Raw genomic sequence first — 14,607 nt, 5'->3', positions numbered from 1 at the left:
CCCCTCCAAAGTCATATCCACCTGGAACCTGTGAATGTGACTGTATTTGGAAATAGAGTCTTTGCAAATGTGATCAAGTTAAATGAGGTCATACTGTATCAGGGTGAGCTTTACATCTAATGACTGGTATCTTTAGAAGAGACAGAAGAAGGAAAGACAGAAAAAAAGGAGAAACCCACATAAAGACAGAAGCAGAGATTGGAATTATGCAGCCGAGGAACACGTGGAGCTGCCTGACTCTGAAAGGGACAAGGAAGGGTTTTCCTTGTGGTGTCTGAAGGAGTGAGGCGCTGCTGATGTTTTGATGTCACACTCCTGAACTCCAGAACTGTGAGAGAATACATTTCTGTTGCTTTAAGCCTCAAGTTTAAGGTTCTTTGCAAAGGCAGCCCTAAGAAACTAAGACAGATGTTTACCCAGAGAAGGTCATAGGTGTTGATGTACTTTGATCACCTGCCAGATTGCTCTCCATACTACCTGTAGCAGCAGTTTACACTTTCAACAGCAGTACATGGAAGTTCCTACGTTGCTGCCAACATATGACATTATCCAGCTTTTTTATTTTAACTAGCCTCATAGGCGAAAAGTAGCATCTCCTCATTCCTTCAATTTTCCATTTCCCGGATTATACCTTATTTTGAGCATCTCATGCTTATTAGCTTTTGGGGTTTTATCTTTTCGAAATTGCCTGTACATAGCTTTTGTTGATTTTTTCTATTGGGATTGCTTACTGACCTTCAGAAATTTCCTATATATTCTACTTATTAATCCCTCATTGGTTTTAGACATTGCAAATATCTTTCTCCACTTTTTTAGCTGTCCTTTAACCTTGTCCATGGTGTCCCTCATTGAAAAGAAGCTTTAAATTTGTTACATTCTGTCCTTGTTTGCCCTTGTCCATGCCAAAAAATACTAACCCCTTCTACTGGCTCTATTGTAGTCCACTAAGTGATATGATAATGTCATGTTAGAGGACTTGTTCTCTGTTCACTTGTTCGTCAGCTGTTGTACAGTTTTTTTTTCTGGACCCAGTCAACTCTGAAATCATGTGTTTAGCAAAAATCAGGGCTGGAAATGGCAGGCCTTATTCTAGAACAGAAAAACTGCAACTAATCAGGAGCATTTGGGGCTTCAGCACATTTCCTTACAGTCAAGTTATTCATATGTGGATGTGACGTACAGTTGGCCCAGAAGTTACATCCCTCTCACCTCATGGCTTTCCTAGGGGACCTGCTGAGACATGTGAGGGCAAGTGACAAACAGCTCTTTAGCCAGTAGTGTGAGAGCAGGTGTATCTCATCTTATGGGGGGATTTTTTGGGGTGAGTGTTCACTGAATCATACAATGTGAGAGCTGGAAATGGCCTCTGGAATTATCCAGTTCTACCCCTCATTTTACAGATACAGGTCTAGGGAAGTAAAGGGACTTGTCCAAGTGATTGGGCTGATAATGAATTGCCAAGACTAGAACCCAGATCTCTTGACTCCCATTTTGTGTATTTCCATTTTTCTGCCTTCCCCCAGAGGATGTCAGAAGTCTTTTTTTTTTTTTTTTTTTTTTTTTTTTGAGGGCTCTGGGCCAGACCTGGGACTTAAGCCAGGAAATCAGAAGCCTCCAGAATTTGGACCCACTCAACCTCTCCAACCTCATCTCACCATTCTAGGGTGCTCTCTGTCTTGTTCCTCTAATATTCCGTGCTCTACTCTTAGCTTGGAATCGTTGCTCATGCTATGGTCATGCACAGGCATACCTAGCATGCCCTTCCCTCTTCTTCCTGCCTGCTTCACTTTTCAAGGGCTCCTTGTTTGAGGCTCAGTCCTACCTTCTCCACGCCACTGCCAATCAACATTATTCTCTCGCCCTTCTTCAGGTTTTCATAATGTGTTCAGTCTACACAAATACAATTTAGGCTTGACTATATGCTGCTTTTTTTTTTCTGGAATGTTTCTGTTGTACAACTGACTAAGCAAGTCATTCAGTGTCTCTGTGCCTCACATAGTTTATTCACACACACAAAAAGAAGAGATGATCAAGATCATTTCTAGGGATGCTTCTATACCTAGCACGCTATGTCTCCCTAAGATTTTGAACTACCAAAGCAAAGGGACTCTGTTTTACATTTCTATTCTAATTCCCCTAGTCTAATGCTTCTCAAGCAGGGACAATTTTGCTCCTCAGGAGACATTTAACAATTGGAGATAGTTTTGGTTATCAAGCGGGGGAGGGGTGTCCTACTGGCAACTAACATAGAGGCCAGGGATGCTGCTAAACATTTTACAATGTAAAACACCCCTCCTCCCCAAAATGGATTACTTTGTTCAAAACTTCAGGTGGGATTCCGAAACTTTACCTTATTAATCTCTAACCCAACACCATAGACACACTTTCATCTTTCAGTCAAAGACAAATGCCCTCATAAAAGGCATCCTATTGGGTATGGAGCTGTCATGAAGGAAGAAAGAAGTGAGCACCTATGCAAAACTAATGCTAAGTCAGAGAAAAGAATCTAGTTTTCCTTAGTCAAGAGGGAGAGGAGAGAGTACTGGAAAGAAGGAAACGCTGGATGGATGAAAGCTGTGATCTAAGAAGTTATTTACTCTGTAGGAGGTGTTGATTGAAATAGCCCATCTTCTAGACATCTCTGGGGGACTACATGTGATTGTGGTAAATAGTGGGAATTATAATATTGGAACACATGAAGGAAACTTCTGGGAACTGCAATTTATGTTGTCAAGAAGAGTTGTGTTTTATAATATGATCATTCTTACCTTTCCTTGAAATAAAGTCTGGATTATGAAAGGAGCTTTAATTTACAGATGAGGCAAGGAAGTTGTTTCCATCCAGTGACTCTGAACTGTGACATCCAAACAAGTCACAGCCTCTCTTTCCAGACCCTTACTTAGGGATTTCTGAGGTTAGGAATGATGAATGACTACTGCTTTTGGTGACTCCCCCCAGCCTCTGCCTTGGCTGTATTCCCAACGTTCTCCCTCATCATGTTATGCTCGTCTTTCTTTTTAGGTTGCTTTGTCACCCTCGCCCCCCACCCTCTATCATTAAATAAATATAATAAGAAACATCCTAGATATATAAAATAGAAAGCTCCCCAGAAAGTTGGGACGGGGGAATCTATGACCTAAAAACTCTCTTGAGAGCTACATCATTGTTCTCAATCTCTTTTTATCTCAAACACTTGGCAGGAGGTTGTGTTATTCGTTCTCCTGGCTACCAGAGGTATCTGGCAAGGGTTTCTGTTTAGATTTCGTTTGGAGAAGAAATGCTTAAGTTAAACATTAAAATTCATGAGAATATTTCAGTTCCTTATAAACTCTTCTGATCACAGTCACTTCAAGTGAGGTGTCATTTATGGCTCCTCACTGAGGAAAAGCTCTCCCAAGGGGACTTCCAGCAGTTCATTTCGGGAGACCACTGAGTCTATGCTCAAGTGCAATGTTTTGTAAAACAGGCTCAAAAGACGTGTTAGCAACACTCATGAAATATTTTTTATGCTTTGGGTTCCTCTCTGTTGCATAGGATTATACATTGGATCCATGGAAAAATGGGTGCTTCCCACCCAGTCATGCCTGAGTTGTTGTTGTTGTTGTTCCAGATTTTCCAATAAAAGAAAATTCAAATAAGAGTATGGAAGCATCCTCTTTTTCTTTTTAAGACTTTCCTGTAGGGGCGCCTGGGTGGCGCAGTCGGTTAAGCGTCTGACTTCAGCCAGGTCACGATCTTGCGGTCCGTGAGTTCGAGCCCCGCGTCAGGCTCTGGGCTGATGGCTCAGAGCCTGGAGCCTGTTTCCGATTCTGTGTCTCCCTCTCTCTCTGCCCCTCCCCCGTTCATACTCTGTCTCTCTCTGTCCCAAAAATAAATAAACGTTGAAAAAAAAATTAAAAAAAAAATTAAAAAAAAAAAGACTTTCCTGTAAAGGTTTCTGGGGAAATATTCTGGGGCAAGGGCTGTCAGTGTAACTATTGCAGAGCTCAATGCATAATAGAAATTTGACCAATGTGTGTTATTGCTGCTGCTGCTGCTGCTGTTGTGTTTTGGTTTGTTTGTTTGTTTGTTTTGGCAGACACATGCATGACTTCTCTTTATAAAATGATCTGGAAAACACACAGGAAAGAGTTATGAAAAGATAAAGCCTATAAGTGTGACCGCATATTTTGTGGCCCAGTCATCAGTTCTCTGGAATTGGGTTCTGCATCCATTCTTCAAGGTTGCCTCTTTCCCTTTTCCTTCTGCTTTTCCTATACACCAAATAGCATCTGAGTGTAAGAAACTGGAATCCCCCCCCAGAAGCCCCTCTGAGATCAATGCATGCATTGGTGGACCCCCCTTTGGGATCTTTTCCCTCTTCCCCCTTGTGTGATCATTTTAAAAGCATGATGCCAAAGCATCTGTGCAGCTCTTTGTTTGGTTTCTGGTTTTGCTTTCATAGGCCTTTCATGCTTGCTTGGCTGGGTGCAGCTGAGACTGGTTTTACAAGAAGCTACCAATAAAGCTCAGAATGGGAAGAGATGAGTAAACTCTTACTCTGAAGACAGGGTTTGTGGAAAGAAACAAAGGGAGATCCCCTTGACACTTTATGAGAATGCATAATTTAGCAAGGCTCTATTTAAAAGTACTCCTGATCCTGTATAGAAAGGCATGGCTCAACTACTAGCTATCTTCTTGTACTAATTAGGAAATTGTTTTTGCTCACCAGTTGATTTTTGAGCATCTCACCGTAATTCTGTTCTTTCTGTGACTATAGAGAATAAGAAATTTTGCAAATAACTTGAAGAAGCATGGGGTAGGCAGTTTCTAACATGGGTCCCAAGACTCTGCATCTTTCCCTTCCATGTAGATTTCCTGTGTAACAAATATGTGGGACTATAACTATGGTGGGTTTACTCCTGTGTTAGAGTATATTATATGGCGCAGCTGGCTTTAAGGGAAATTATTTGGTGGGCCTGACCTAATTACGTAAACCTTTAATTTATTTGTTTTAAATTTTTTTAATGTTTAATGTTTATTTTTTTGGGGGGGAGGGGCAGAGAAAGAGGGAGACATAGAATCTGAAACTGGCTCCAGGCCCTGATGTCAGCACGGAGCCTGACGCAGGGCTCGAACTTGGGAACGGTGAGATCATGACCTAGGCCGAAGTCATGCTTAATTGAGCCACCGAGGCACCCCTATGTGAACCTTTTAAAAGCAGTTTGTTTGGGGCGCCTGGGTGGCGCAGTTGGTTAAGCGTCCGACTTCAGCCAGGTCACGATCTCGCGGTCTGTGAGTTCGAGCCCCGCGTCGGGCTCTGGGCTGATGGCTCAGAGCCTGGAGCCTGTTTCCGATTCTGTGTCTACCTCTCTCTCTGCCCTTCCCCCGTTCATGCTCTGTCTCTCTCTGTCCCAAAAATAAATAAATGTTGGTAAAAGCAGTTTGTTTGTTTTCCCCAGCTGGTTGCAGAAGAAGAAACGAGAGATTTGAAGCAGGATTCAGATTTGATGAGTTTTGGCTGATCTGAGAATGGAGGGAGCCATGTGGTAAAGAATGTGGGTGACTTCTAAGAGCTGAATGTGGTTCCCAGCTGACAGATCTCAGCCTACAACTATAAGGAATGAATTCTGCCAAAACACAGAGAGCTTGGGAAAGAACCCAAAGCTCTGGGTAAAAATGCAGTTTCACCCCACACCTTGATTTCAGCAAGGTGAGACCTTGAGAAGAGAATCTAGCCACACCCTGGCTAGACCTGCAGAAGACTTCTGACCTGCGGAAATTGTGGGATAATAAATTTTATTGTTTTAGGTTTGTTGTTTATTGCCACTAGGTTTGGAGCTTAAACTTTCCATTCCACATAGCAATGGAAAACTAATATGAAGGAGGAGAAGGCCTTTGAGACAAGATAGCTAAGTAAAAACCAACATTCCTATGTTTGGTTTTAGATCAGTTATTATGATAGTTAATTATAGGTTTCAACTTGACTAGACCATGGTGCCCAGTTAGTTGTTTGGTCAAAGCCTAGATAGATATTAATGTGAAGATATGTTGTAGCTGCAATTGACATTTATAATCAATTGACTTTAGGAAAAGGAGACTACTCTCCATAATATGAGTGGCTTCATCCAGTCACCTGAAAGCTTTAAAAGCAAAAACTGAGGTTTCCCAGAGAAGAAGGAATTTGGCAAGACTGTAGCATTGAAATGCTGCCTAAGTTACAGATTTCAGACTTGCCAGCCTCTACAATGCCATGAGCCAGCCAATTCCTTAAAATAAATCTCCTTTTATGTATCCTATTGGTTCTGTTTCTCTGGAGAACGTTAACTAATGCAGTCATAAACTAAAATGACTTTAGGTCCTGCACCGATGGAAGACGTGTGCGGGGCATTAATTTGAAGACAACATGGGTGCTTTTGCAAAGGCAGCCACTCATACACAGTGCCGCAAATTGTAACTGGCCAACAACACTGGCCTAGCGCTGTCATATCTTTTGATGTTTTTCAAAAGAAGCCAGAAAGCCAGTATTTTACTCAAAATTGCCTGAATTCTAAATGTAGGCTACTAATTCAAAAACATATTTTTTAAAAACATTGAGCGTGCTACAAGGAAGCCATTAAACATATCCAGAATAGGAGTCATTCTATAAGATACACCATCCTGTTTCTTCAATACGTCAAAGTCATTAAAAAAAAAAAAAAAGACCAGGGCTGTGGGAAGGTTGTAGATGGGAAAGATTAGAAGACACTTGGCAAATCTGACGATCAAGTGCAATGAGTGTTTTCGGAGCCTGGTTTGAAAAATCAGTAATAAACATAAAAATTATAATAGACATCTTGGGGACAGTTGTGGAAATTTGGGTATGGACTGTGTATTGGATGATACTAAGAGTTTCTAGTTAACTTACTTGGGTGTGATAATGGTGGTGTGAATATATAGGGAAGTTCTTAAATTTTTTTAGAGATGCATGCTGAGATACTTAGGTAGGAATGTCTGTAATTAAAATTCCTTTCTCTCTCTCTCTCTCCACACACACACACACACACACACACACACACACACACACATATGCTAACAGTGATTTAATCTAAATCCTGGGTATATGTGTGCTTATTGAACTATTACTGGTATTTTTCTGTATGTTTGCAATCTTTTTCAATAAGTAATCTTTTAAAGCTGCTGAGTAGAGTAGAGCACACATAATATGTGGACCCCACTGGGGCCCCAATTTGCAATTGTGACCTCAACATTTGGATCAAAGAACTGCAAGTCATTTGTAGGTTAACTAGTCTTCCTTAACCGTATTTCTATGATGGTGGTATGGCCAGCCTGTCATCATGTATTTATGTATGTTTCTCTCTCTAGACGTGAGTTCTTCTTGGGCTGCAAGGGAACTTATTCCTGTACATGTCCCCATTGTCCATGCATAAGTGAGAATTGAATACATTACTACTGAATGTATAAATTAAATCTCAGGAAAGCTGTAACAACAATAGCAATGATGATAATGATAGCAGCTAACATTAATTGAGCCCTTAAAGTATTCCAGGCTAAGAACCTCACAGCAATCACATGAGTTAGAATGAATTAGATTCTAATAGTAGTAGCCGTTGGTCCTCTTTTTACTAATGAAGAAGGCGAGACTCTCAGGTGATTAGAAATTTGCTCAAGGCTACATAGCAAAAGTTGAGGCTAAGCAGCCTGGCCCCAGGACCCCCTTTGAAAACAGTCGGCCTTTGTGCTTCTGAAGTCACCATAGCTGTATAAAATATAAAAGTCCACTAAAGCAAGTCTTGGAGCATTCTGTGTGGCCAAGAAGAGAAGGGAAGCACCAGGCACAGGGTAAACGACGCTGCCCTGGGGCACGCATGCACCTTAGTAGAGCAACAGCTTCTGCGGATTCCGTACAGCTGAGATGGGGATGCCAGGAGCTGGCCACCCAGAGGCCTGTGTGACTTCAGTGGGCAGGAAGGATTAGCATGTGGAGGAAAGAGCAGTGAGAGCTCAGGTGACCCTTGATGCCTGCACTCTGGGGCAGTCTGCCTGGGACATGGGTGGGTAAGCCATCTCCTTTCCCAGAGCCCCAGGCAGCTACCGTCCTGCTTTCCTCCAGAGGCCCTGGAGCTGAACTGGGCTTGATGGGTTGAAGGGATGGGAGGATGGGGAGGTGAGGACGGAGGATTGGGGTGTAGGGGGAGGTACTGGCCATCACTGAGTGTTCACACTCTGCTGTCTGCCAGGCCTCCCTGGGGGATCCCTAGCAGGCCATCTCACTAGGAAATGGGAGCAAGACTAATTGTGATGGTTTTGCAGCCCAAAAAACCACCCCCAGGCACATTTTAAAATCATGCCATATGTATTTCTAGAGACATTTGTAAGTAGAGCAAATCTGTTTAAATCTTTTGCTGTTGTTTGGTCAGGAAAGAAAAAATGTAACAACGAGTGTCAGGGATTAGAGTTTTCACCAAGCTGTCGGCTGGATATGGTCTCCTTCGCTTTGAAATCTTCACTGCTGGGAGAGTGATACACCATGGTAACCCTGATCCCTTTACCTTGGATCTCTGATGCTGCAGATATATCCCTCATGCCCATCCGTTTTTCCCCCAACCCCTCACTTACTCCACGCTGCAAGCCCTGAGCATTCACCTGTCCAGAATGTTGTTAGCAAAACTTACACAGAGAGAGAAGAGGCATATATATATGGACATCTCCTTTATAAATGAATGAAAATTTATGCATTTTACACTTGGTTTGGGCTACACTAATGTGTTAGTGTCCTACTGCTGCTTTTACAAATGGTCCCAAATTTGTGGCTTAAAACAGCACAAATTCATTCTTTCACAGTTCTGGAGGTCAGAAGCCCAAAATCAGTTTCACTGAGCTGAAATCAAGATATTGGCAGGATTGTATGTCCTCTGGAGGTTCAAAGGTGAGGGAGAATCCATTTCATTGCCTTTTCCAATTTCTGCCTGCATTCCTTGGCTCTGCAGCCCCTTCCTCCTTCTTTGTAGCTATCTGTGTCACATCTTCAGATCTCTGGCTCTCTCTGCTTCCCTCATCACATTTTCTGCCCTCACTTGGATAGTCAAGCGTCCTTCTTGTAAGAACACTTGAGATTATGTTGGGTCCACCCAGTTAATCCAGGATAATCTCAACATCTCAAGATCCTCAATTTAATCACATTCTGGAAGTTTCTTTTGCCATGGAAAGTAACATATTCACAAGTCCCAGGGAGTAGGACTTGGACATCTTTGGAGGGCAATTATTATGCCTACCACAAGTAATATTTGGAATACACAGTAACTCCTGAAAAAAGGGGTATTCATTCTTTCCCTTGGAATCTATTTTCAGATGGTGGCAAGTCTAGCTGACTTTTAGTTACAGACCAAACAGTTCTGTTCTTTTTTCTTTTGTTTTGTTTTGTTTTCTTTTCTTTTCTTTTTTTTTCTTCCCTTGCCTTGCCTTTTCTTTTTTTTTTTTTTTTTTTCTTTTCTTTCTTTTCTTTTCTTTTCTTTTTTTTTAAGTTTATTTGTTTTGAGAGAGAGAGAGAACAAGTAGGGGAGGGACAGAGAAGGAGGGGGAGAAAGAATCCTAAGCATGCTCCACACTGTCATCACAGAGCCTGACCCAGGCTCAATCCCACAAACTGTGGGATTATGACCTGACCCAAAATCAAGAGCCAGACATTTAACTGACTGAGCCAGCCAGCCAGGCACCTCCCAAACCATTCTTTTCATTCAGCACCTCATGCTCCCTAGTTGTGGTTAACTAGATGCTTGCTAACTTTAAACATTTTTTTTTTGTTTGTTTCTGCCTGTCTTACCAAAACTGCTCTTTCCAATATCTAAGCCTTAACTTACTTCTCTCCTATTCCCATTATCAGATGTCTTCTGGTATTTTTCTTTTTTGCAAATTTTGGGGCCCAAACTTGTTAAGAATTTAACTACTTAGATCAAATAGGAGCGGCCATTTTAGAGATATATAATCATGGCTAAAAGACCCATGCCTAATAAAATCTGTCAAAGTGTACGTATTCACCATCATTTTTTTTTTTTTTTTAATTTTTTTTTTTCCAACGTTTATTTATTTTTGGGACAGAGAGAGACAGAGCATGAACAGGGGAGGGGCAGAGAGAGAGGGAGACACAGAATCGGAAACAGGCTCCAGGCTCTGAGCCATCAGCCCAGAGCCCGACGCGGGGCTCGAACTCACGGACCGCGAGATCGTGACCTGGCTGAAGTCGGACGCTTAACCGACTGCGCCACCCAGGCGCCCCTTCACCATCATTTTTTGAGGTAGTCATTTTTTTTTTTTTTCTGTGTATGAAGGAACACAAGGGCTTCAGTTTTTCAATGCAACAAAAGACAAAGTAATCTGCCTACAAAGGTAAAAGCTGCATTGATGTTTTAACATTTTTTCAAGTGGATTAGAATTTTGGAACTTTGAGTCTGAGGTCAAAAATCAATGGCAGATCAATTCCAACAAAGCTGAGTGGCATACATTTTTTTTAACCTCATAAATACTTAGGTTCCATATAGTTAAGTATAAAATATAAATACCTGTTTTCATAAGTAAAAGGGACTCTTTGGTATGAGATAGATTTCCTTTTACAGAGCATCTTATCTATTTTAAGATGTAAAGTGTAAGGTCTTCCATTTACAGTAAAGAGTGGAGTCCATACGAACAGTCTGGCTATTTGTATATTGGGGGAGAGAAGGGAAATTCCTATGAGAGTTGCTTTTCCCAAATTGAGTATTGACATAAAATTATCTTTAGTTTGTAAATTACCATTGACTATGCTTTTAGTTCAAATATCTCTTTTTTTTCTTTCAATATCTCTTTTTTCTAGTCACAAATTAGCTTCACTGTTTTCCCTGGAATTTGAATTAATCCACGCTGTTTACAAGCACTTTAGTATGTGTAAACGCAAGAGTGGTTACAGTAAGATTGAGTATTTTGGGACATGTGGACAAAAGGTTTCTGTGAATTTTCAGCTATCTTAGAAGAGCACCTGAAATCTGCAGGAATGGAAAAGAAAATATAATTATTATCTGTGCCTTCTTTTGTATTGCCCTCATCCACCCACACCCCATAGACCCTCTACTAAACACAGACAGGAATGGAATGCTACTTTATTTCTTCCAGAGTAGACTGCCAAAGATCACATCATTGGTTTGGAATTCAGAATGGGAAGAGCTTCTCCTTAAGAAAATTAGAATAAGACCTTTGTTAGCACATACTTGAGAAAGTATTACAGGTCTCTAAAGAGAGGCTATTTCTCTCATTAGGCTGTTTTGCTAGCTAATTATTATTTGGATTCAGGGAAGATACAACAAAAATAAGGGAGGGGTGTAACCTCTCAATCTCTTCTGTGCCCTGGATCCAGAGCAAAGGTAAAAAATGAGACCATCTGACAAATTGCTAATACTATTTCTCACTTATTCATTCAGTCATTTAGATTGAAGAAGGGGTATTTAAAAGCTCTTTTTGAATATTTGAAAAGAAAAAAGGTTGATCCCTATATTCACCCTTTACTGTGGTAAGTAAATTTTCGATGAATGAAAGATTTACACAACATCAATAACAACTCAGAAGGATGAGTATTTTTACCACGGGGAGCTAGGAAAGGACCTTTCTAAACATAGCATAAAACCAACAAGTCCTATAAGAAGAGAGCTACAGATTTGACCACATGAAAACTTAAAATGTCTACATGGCAAAACAGGTCCTGAAAAAAATTAAAAGACAAATATAAAAATATGCAAAATATATATAGCAGATTAAAGGGTTTATATATCTAATGTATAAAAAATAAAGAGAAAAAAATCAAAAAGAAATACTAATAAGCAGTAAACCTGCTAATGTAATGTAAATTAAAAACACCAACTTTATCTGTATAGATGTAGATATACAAATACTCACATATACTTGATTTTGCAAGTCACATTTGACAAAAATAATCCAATAATGTCTAATGTCTGATGTCTAATGTTGGTGAGAGTCGGAGAAAGTGAGTGGTATTTCTCATAACCTTTTAAGAGGAAATTTGAGAATATCTCTCCACGATAGTAGTGTGCTTTCCCTTTAGAGGTGCCTGGCTGGCTCAGTCAGTGGAGCTCGCGATTGTTGATCTTGGAATTGTGAGTTAAAGCCCCAATTCAGGTGTAGAGCTTATTTAAAACAATTTTTTTTAGGGAAGCCTGGGTGGCTCAGTCAGTTAAGTGTCTGACCCTTGGTTTCTGTTCAGCTCGTGATCTCACGGTTGTGAGATTGAACCCAGCATTAGGCTCAGCACTGACAGTGTGGAGCCTGCTTGGGACTCTCTCTCTCTCTCTCTCTCTCTCTCTCTCTCTCTCTGCCCTCCCCCACCCCGCTTGCATGTGCACACACGTGCATGTTCTTGCTCTCTCTCAAAATAGATAAACTTAAAAAAAAACCACAGTTTTTTTATTTAAAAAAATAATTATAATGTGCTTTCCCTTCTATCAAGCAATTCTCCTTCTATGAACAGATAAGAACTTGACAGGTGTGTTGCAGAGGAGTTCTTGCATCAGGCCAAGGAGCTTGAGCCCTTCACATTTCTTGTCCCTGCAGTGCTGAGAATCTATGTTTAGGACTGAAAGTAACATCTACTTTTCTAGATGCAGGGAAGATCCCTCCTTTCTTCATAGTTGATTTGGGTCTCCACAACTGGAATAGATTTTTAAGGATGAGCCCATCAGGAATGAATCTGCTTAGAGGCTGTCTGGTTTTGTCCTCAGCTGTCAGGATCCCATGTACATATGGGGTAGGATGAAAGTTATCGTAGAAAAGCATGTCCCTGGTATGCTAGAGTTGAGGCAGCGAGAAAGCAATGTTTTCATGTCTGAGGGGTGTGGTTAATGTGGGGATGCCACTGGATAACTTTGTAAATAATGGGACATATGGAACACTAAATGCTGTGAGACCCTGGGGGACAATGTACCTATCTTCTGGGCTACTTTTACTCTCTAATATATAAGGGAATTAACCTTAGTGTTTTTCTTTTGCTCTCTTATGGATTAGAATTTTTAAAATTCGGTGTTCCTCATAGAGGTGTTAGCTAACCCTACAGTGGTAATCATAATCTATAAGTGTATCACATCAACACATTGTATGCCTTTAACATACACACTATTATATGTCAGTTATATCTCAATTTTTAAAATATACAATGAAAATCAAAAAAATTCTATGTTCACTTGGGATAATAATTTGTTCTGTGTTATATCCAAGAGAAGACAACCCTGTAGCTAAGAATTTTCAGGAGACTAAATGCCATAATATCTCTCTCTTCTCTTTTCTCTTTTTTTCCCTTCCCTTTCTTTTTCTCTTCCTCCTTCCTTTTCTCACTCCCTCCTCTTTTATCAATCTAAGAACACTTAGAAAACACCTAACCATGGTAGTTTACCATTGCTACATCAGAAGCCCCCTTCCTAAGATTTATGTTCCTGAGTATTAACCTAAGGGAGATGCAAACAACTATGATCTACCACTCATGTACGCACAGATAGAAGTCATTACTGAACCATCTCCTGAGTCAAGTCTTTTGGCTGACCCCAGCAGGTCAAACATTATAGGAAAGGAGAGGGAGGGAGGTACATTCAGATTGCATTGCTAACCCCCTGGGTAGGGTCTGGAATCCTGTGAGTGTAAAGGGGCTTGAAAGCATTTCGGTAGCATATTTAAATGTTTAAAAAACAGATCAAGGCAAGACAATATTTCAGAATGAGAGAAAATAGCTTTAGAGGGCTTATCTCCTCCAATGCGTTAAATTGACTATAACTAATTAACTTTTTAACTCAGTTCAAATACTACTCATTCCTTCTTATTTGACGCTGTCTTTGCTCACTCCTTCTCCTTACCTTCCCCAATCAGTGTTTCTTTTTTTCCCCCTGGATTTTCTCTATTAGGTCACATCATCATGTTGAATAAAAGTAAAATTCACACTACTATTGTAACACTCTCTCTTCTATCCCAGAGTATTATAATTCTGTTTGTACCTGTGATTATTCCTATGCTTTTGTAGCTTCTTTCAAAAAGCCTCTGTTAACCCATGAGGCACCTTTCTGTGGATTAAATAAAACAAATGCCTCTCAAGGGTAATGCAGCCCCAACCAAGCTGGTGGCCATGGTGGGTTCTGTTTCACTTACCCCTTGCCCCCTCATCCAGGTGCTCTTGTGCAGTGAGCAGCCTTGGCAATGGTATGTGCTCACCCTGTTTTCACCTACTTCTCCTGCTCTCAAGTATAAGACAAATGAATACCTAGGGGCACCTGGGTGCCTCAGTCAGTTAAGCAGTTAAGCGGTTAAGTATCTGACTTCCCCTCAGGTCATGATCTCATGGCTTGTGGGCTTGAGCCCTGTGTGGGGCTCCGTGCTGACAGCTTGGAGCCTGGAGCCTGCTTCAGTTTCTGTGTCTCTGTCTGTCTCTGCCCCTCCCTCACTCATGCTTTCTCCCTCCCTCCCTCTCTCTCTCTCAAAAATAAATAAACATTAAAACATAAAAAAATAAAATAAAAAAACACTCTTAGGAAGAAGAGTGTGTGTGGTGCTGGAAGAAATAACTTTGAAATATTAAAGAAATGCAAATTGGGCCAATTCCAGCCA

At 40.8% G+C, this 14,607-nt stretch overlaps 1 long non-coding RNA gene across 1 annotated transcript in view; it reads left to right on the top strand.

Moving 5' to 3' along the window:
* LOC123606544 overlaps positions 1 to 14,607 on the top strand; it is a 125,725-nt gene that overhangs the window by 85,015 nt on the left and 26,103 nt on the right. The gene's annotated exons all lie outside the window — the stretch shown is intronic.

The sequence above is a fragment of the Leopardus geoffroyi genome, chromosome A2 (assembly GCF_018350155.1).
Source record: "Leopardus geoffroyi isolate Oge1 chromosome A2, O.geoffroyi_Oge1_pat1.0, whole genome shotgun sequence".
Classification (NCBI taxonomy): domain Eukaryota; kingdom Metazoa; phylum Chordata; class Mammalia; order Carnivora; family Felidae; genus Leopardus; species Leopardus geoffroyi.
Note: the sequence above shows the minus strand (reverse complement) of the source record. Positions and strands in the feature narration are given on the sequence as shown.